Source organism: Otolemur garnettii, unplaced genomic scaffold (assembly GCF_000181295.1).
Source record: "Otolemur garnettii isolate 467f Iridium unplaced genomic scaffold, OtoGar3 scaffold00093, whole genome shotgun sequence".
Lineage (NCBI taxonomy): Eukaryota > Metazoa > Chordata > Mammalia > Primates > Galagidae > Otolemur > Otolemur garnettii.
Window position 1 is genome coordinate 8,089,844 of NW_003852488.1, and position 5,731 is coordinate 8,095,574.

A 5,731-nucleotide genomic window follows, 5' to 3' on the forward strand; every position below is an offset into this window, starting at 1 on the left:
TGAGTGTTAGAGACTTTGTAGAAGTCTCTATTTTATTCTTATAAAAGGAATTATGCAACTTATTCACATCGTTTTTAGTATTTACCCAGTCCCCCAAGTCCTTGATTCCACAATGATCCACTCATGTAAAAACTATAAATGGTGTCAAAATCCTGTAGAAATTAGGCTGTCATGTAGATAGACAAATTCTAATTTCAGAGAAACAAAGTTTTTTCCATTTTACTTCTCTTTTGTACCAAAATTATTTCATTCTAGTTAGTGCCAACCCCAATCAGGTAGTCTTTGCCCTTTTTTCTTTTTGCCTCCCTCCACAGAGAACAAATAAAATACCAAGTATAATGCTGTAATATCATAATAAATGCTTATAAAGCAATTAAATGAAGTATATTTATTTTCTTACATCAACCTAATAACTTCCATATAAAGGAGAGAGATACTATTTTTAGCACCAAAATAGATAAATTCAAGGCTGATGGAAAGTAAGTTACTTGACAAAATTCATGTATCTAGGAAACACAGTTATGGTTTCTAGTTGAAATCTACCTAATTTCCAGTTTTCAATCTAAGCAACCATAGCAAACTGCTTCCTAAGCTGACAGTTCTGCCCTTGTTTTGTCCACTTACATATGTACACTTAGTATGTCTTCAGATTATAATTTTTGGTACTCTGTGTCCAGTGCAACTCAAATCCTGTTCAAGTCTATTACCTGAATACTCCATATAAAAACAACAAAGGCTATTTAAATTTTTCTTAAATATCAGATTAATACAGATAATAATTTAGTTTTTAGAGAAAATAAAAACAGTAATATATCTAAACATTTAGATTTAATTAATATTCACAGAATATCCATTTCAATATGAGGAAACAAATGGAAAATAGAATTATATAATTAGCATTTTAAAATGTTTTGTAGTTAAATCTGAAAAGCTACAAGATTTAAAAATGTCTGTATTGGGCGATGCCTGTGGCTCAAAAGAGTAGGGCACCAACCGCATATGCCGGAGGTGGCAGGTTCAAACCTAGCCCGGGACAAAAACTGTAAAAAAAATAAAGTCTGTATGGTTTATAGTAAAATTCATTTTTAAAATGAAACTATTTTTACTGTGCTGTGTTAAGAACATTTTATGTAATATCAAAAGGAAAAATAAAAATTAAAAGTTTATACAAAAATAACTATAAAAATTTTCAAGTAGATGATATAAAAATACATATGCACATGTATATTTCAGAAATATAATATTATAATACTTTTGTAATACATATTAAAGCCTCATAAAATAATGGGTTAATTTTTGTAATCATTTATTTTACTTTTTATGTAAGTGCAAATAATTTGCATTATAATTAATTTCCTGGTTATATACAATACAACAAATCAAATATTAGCCTTAAAGTGAAGCTAGTATCTGTATGTCTGAAGTGTGTTATATTTAGATTCTTACAAAAGTAATTAAATTTTCCAAAAAATAATACTGTTTAAAATTATATAAAATAATAAACTAGAGTTAATTTAACATTTATAATATTATCATTAAAAATGTGGCATGATAAACTTATATTACTTCCTTGCAGGCAACCTAATCTGTTTGTTTTGAAGTATGTTATTTTTAGACCATTTATTTGCATCAAAAAAAGATTTGTGATGAAACATTATTTATTTTTCCTGTAAGGCAGCTCAATTTACAAGTAGAACACTTAGATTGGCACATTTCTCTTTGCTTTCCTTGTTCTCATTAGCAGGGAGTCTTAATCTCCTCTTTCTCTGCCTTTCTGAATAATCACACTCTATCACTATCCCAGTGGGAGCTAAACAAAGATTGAGTAGACAATTAGGATCACAACAAGAAGGTTTAAGCATAAGGTCACAATAATGAAAAATCAATATAACATGCAAAGAGTCATTTTAAAACCAGTTTGATACTTATTTGTGAGTGGTGTATGTGTGTTACAATTTCCATGATTCCACTACATTTTAATCAAATTCTATAATGCTATAAACTGTTTTCCCTCCCCATAAAACATGTCAGATTGAGGTATCCAGGACCCTTAATGTTTGTTTTAGACTTTATGAACCTGGTCAGTCCTATTCCTCATGATCACATGGAATCCTACTGTGTTTATAAATGAATATATTTGTATACAAAGAACTGGAGTGAGTTGTTCTGAGTTATGCAATTGCTTCTCCACTCTTCTTGACTTTGTTTAGAGAGACATGGGTAACATAATAATGTAAAAAAGGTGAGTTTTCTTTTGGTTGACATTAAAGGCTTTTGGAAATTCTCATGCAAACATATTATTGGAAGGCTGAAATAGGGGAACGACATCCTATCTCTTACCAGAAAAAATAGTGAAGATATTATACAGGAAGTACTCAGATGGATGCAGAAGTTGAAGGCAAGATGGGAGGCAGCAAGTGAGGTGGCATTGCTTAAGCACCTTCAGATTGGCCAACCAGGAAGGCAAGAAGAGATCTACGTACAAGTTGGATAATGCAAAGCTTTCCATAAAAATCAAATTATGAAGTTTTAATTGGTAAACTAATCAATTAGCTAGCATTTATGATTTTACGCATTAAGAGCATCACAATAAGAACCTAAACCAGGGAAAATAAAGACGAAATAGTCCAGACAGTAAGGAATAAGAACCTGATGGGGCTAACAGAAGAGGAATTACAAATTTAAAGCAAAAAAACTAAAATTTTGATTTTGAAACTATGAATCAGTGTTGAATTTGTTGCAGCACTGATTCATGGTTTTAAGTCCCTCAAGATGGTCGGTAAAGTATTAGCAAATTAAGCACTTATTAAACACTTGTTAATATTTGAAAGGATAGTTGCAACATATCAAGCAATAAACTAAGCATTTTACTTAATTTGATTCCCGAAACAATCCTATGACTGAATATTAAATCTCTGGGGGGTGTGAAGAACTAATAAATGTTTGAGTAATAAGCCTATTCTCAAAGTCATTAAATTCTATTGCCTAAATGTATATTAGAATCAACAGCAAATCCCTCTCAACTTATTACAGGACTGGGATGGTAAATAATTTATAGACTTCATTGTAGAGTGAAGATACAGTTGTTTTTCACATTTTTAATCAACTTGATAAAGTTATAAGTTAAAAAAACTGTGAGGTATTGCTTATATTTTTATTTATATATCTCCCAACACTTAAAACTTTGCAGGTCTTGCTCTACCTAGAAATGAGAGTCAAAATTCTGAGAGTCAAAATTCCCCAGAAGGGGAAAACTTACAAATGGGTCTATCCTCTGACATATTCATTTATTCATTCATTTCTTTATAAAACACACTAGTGATGTAAAATACCACGCATCATAAAAACACAGTTCCTCTTATTACAAATATTATACAATTTCAATTTAATAAAAATTAATCCCATCTTGATATGCCACAAATCTTAATAAAAAATTAACATTTTCATAAAGATTAAAAACATAATTCCTTTAAAACAAACTACTCTATATTTAGCAGATCTATCAACTGTATGTGGGGGAATCAAATATGCAGGGATTTAGGGGCTCAGAGCAAAACTATCAATATTAAGGAAGGAGAATCAAAACCTGGAACTTAACTACCACCAGGATGCACTAGCACCATCTAGAGACTGCATTACGGCATGTTATTGAGTATACGTTGAAGAGACCCAGAAAGACAGTACACTGAAAGGCTGAGAACTTTCCTCAGAGGCCATCTTATGACCTTATTCTCTGTGGATTTTCCCTCCATCCCACTTCTCATATTTACTGCCTGTAGGTTGCCACTGGATAAAATTAAGATTTTCCAATTAATACAACCTGCAACATAGTCCCTCAAAACTAACTGAATTTTGGGTGAATTTAGAATCTTCTATAGAACCCTATAAATTAACTTGCCCTCAGTCCCTGTGTTAGAACACTCCTTAGAAGACTTCTTATTTCAGCATTTTTTAATGTTTAGCTCAGTTTTCTTCTAGGATAGTCATTACACAGGCTTACATATAACATTCTCTGCAAAAGAAAAATGATTACTGAACTATTCATTGCCGATATTTGTTTATAGATGTGGCTTGGAGTTACTCTCTTGGTATAGCATGCATTTTAATGTTTAATCTCCCTCTCCTTTCTTATTTGTCCCCTTAACATGTGGAGACTCTCAAGCCAGTGTGGTTCTCCCTCCAGGATACATTAGGCAATATCTGGAGACACTTTTTGTTGTCACATCTGGGGAGAAGTAGTGCTACTGGCATCTAGGGACAGAGTCTAAGGATAGTGCTAAAGAAAAAGGCCATCAGACACAAAATTATCCCACTCAAAACATCCATAGTGCTAAGGTTGCAAAACATTGATTTAGAGAAGTTGCCAATTCCTATCTATATGAGAGATAAAATTATTAGTAAATATTTAAAATCCAAAGATTTAAAGCTTCTAGTTAAGGAATAAAATCTATCTAAGTGATTTGGTGTTCAGGCGTCATTCTCCCCTCCTTATAGTAAACAAAAAGATCTTTGAAAACATGCATTTAAAAACAGGTTTTTAACATTTAAAAAAAATTAATATTTTTAGAACATTTCTGTATTTCTATTCTAGTTAGCACATCTCTATAATTAACTCATTTTTTCCAAATATACTATGAGATTGACATGAATAGTGTGACTTATTTGTGCTGATTAAATTGTGTCCTAATTATAAAAGGCTGAAAATAGAACTGAAACTAGATATTTAAAATAATTGCTTTTCCTTTTGATTGCTCATGTACATTTGAACTTTTAAAATTGTTTGTATTAATATACATTACCATTATATCCGTATGTCACATATGAAAGGTATGTCTCACTTTTGGCATCAATATTCATTTTTCTGACTAAATGTACAACTGACCATTATACATTTTTTAGCTGTCAACTTTGTGACTTTAAAAGCAGTAATTTATTGCAGTTTAAAAATATGGAAATGTTGAAGATCTAAAAGTTACATAAATACCAAAAAGTGATATTTTAAACTAAAATTTCCTATTAAAATTTGAGATTATCACTAGTTTAGGAACAATATATATTATAGAGATATTATTTTATTTTGTTTTTTGAGACAAAGCCTCACTCTGTCACCCAGAGTAGAGTGCTGTGGCATCATAGGTCACAGCAACCTGAAACTCTTGGGCTTAAGAGATCCTCTTGCCTCAGCCTCCCAACTGCTGAAACTACAGATGCCCACCACAATGTCTGGTTAGTTGTTGTATTTTTAGTAGAGACAGAGATCTTGCTCTTGCTCAGGCTGGTCTGGAACTCCTGAGCTGAAGCACCACCTGCCTCAGCCTCCCAGATCATTAAGATTACAGGCATGAGCCACTGGGCTTAGTCTTGTATAGAGATTTTAAGGTAAAAAAAATCCAAGATAAAATTTCTGAAAAATAAGAATTCTTCTCTAAATGCAATCATAGTTCTAAAATTTAATAAAAAGAGTGCTAGTCATTCATGTCTATAGTTACAATATTTTCTATAAATGAATCAATCAAAAAACCCCAGAAGTTTGGCTCAGTGCCTGTGGCTCAGTGGGTGGCATGCCAGGGACAAACACTGAAGCTGGCGGGTTCAAACCCAGCCTGGGCCTGCCAAACAATAATGACAACTACAACAAAAAAAATAGCCAGGCATTGTGGTGGGCACCTGTGGTCCCAACTACATTGGAGGCTGAGGCATGAGCATTGCTTAAGCCCAAGAGTTTGAGGTT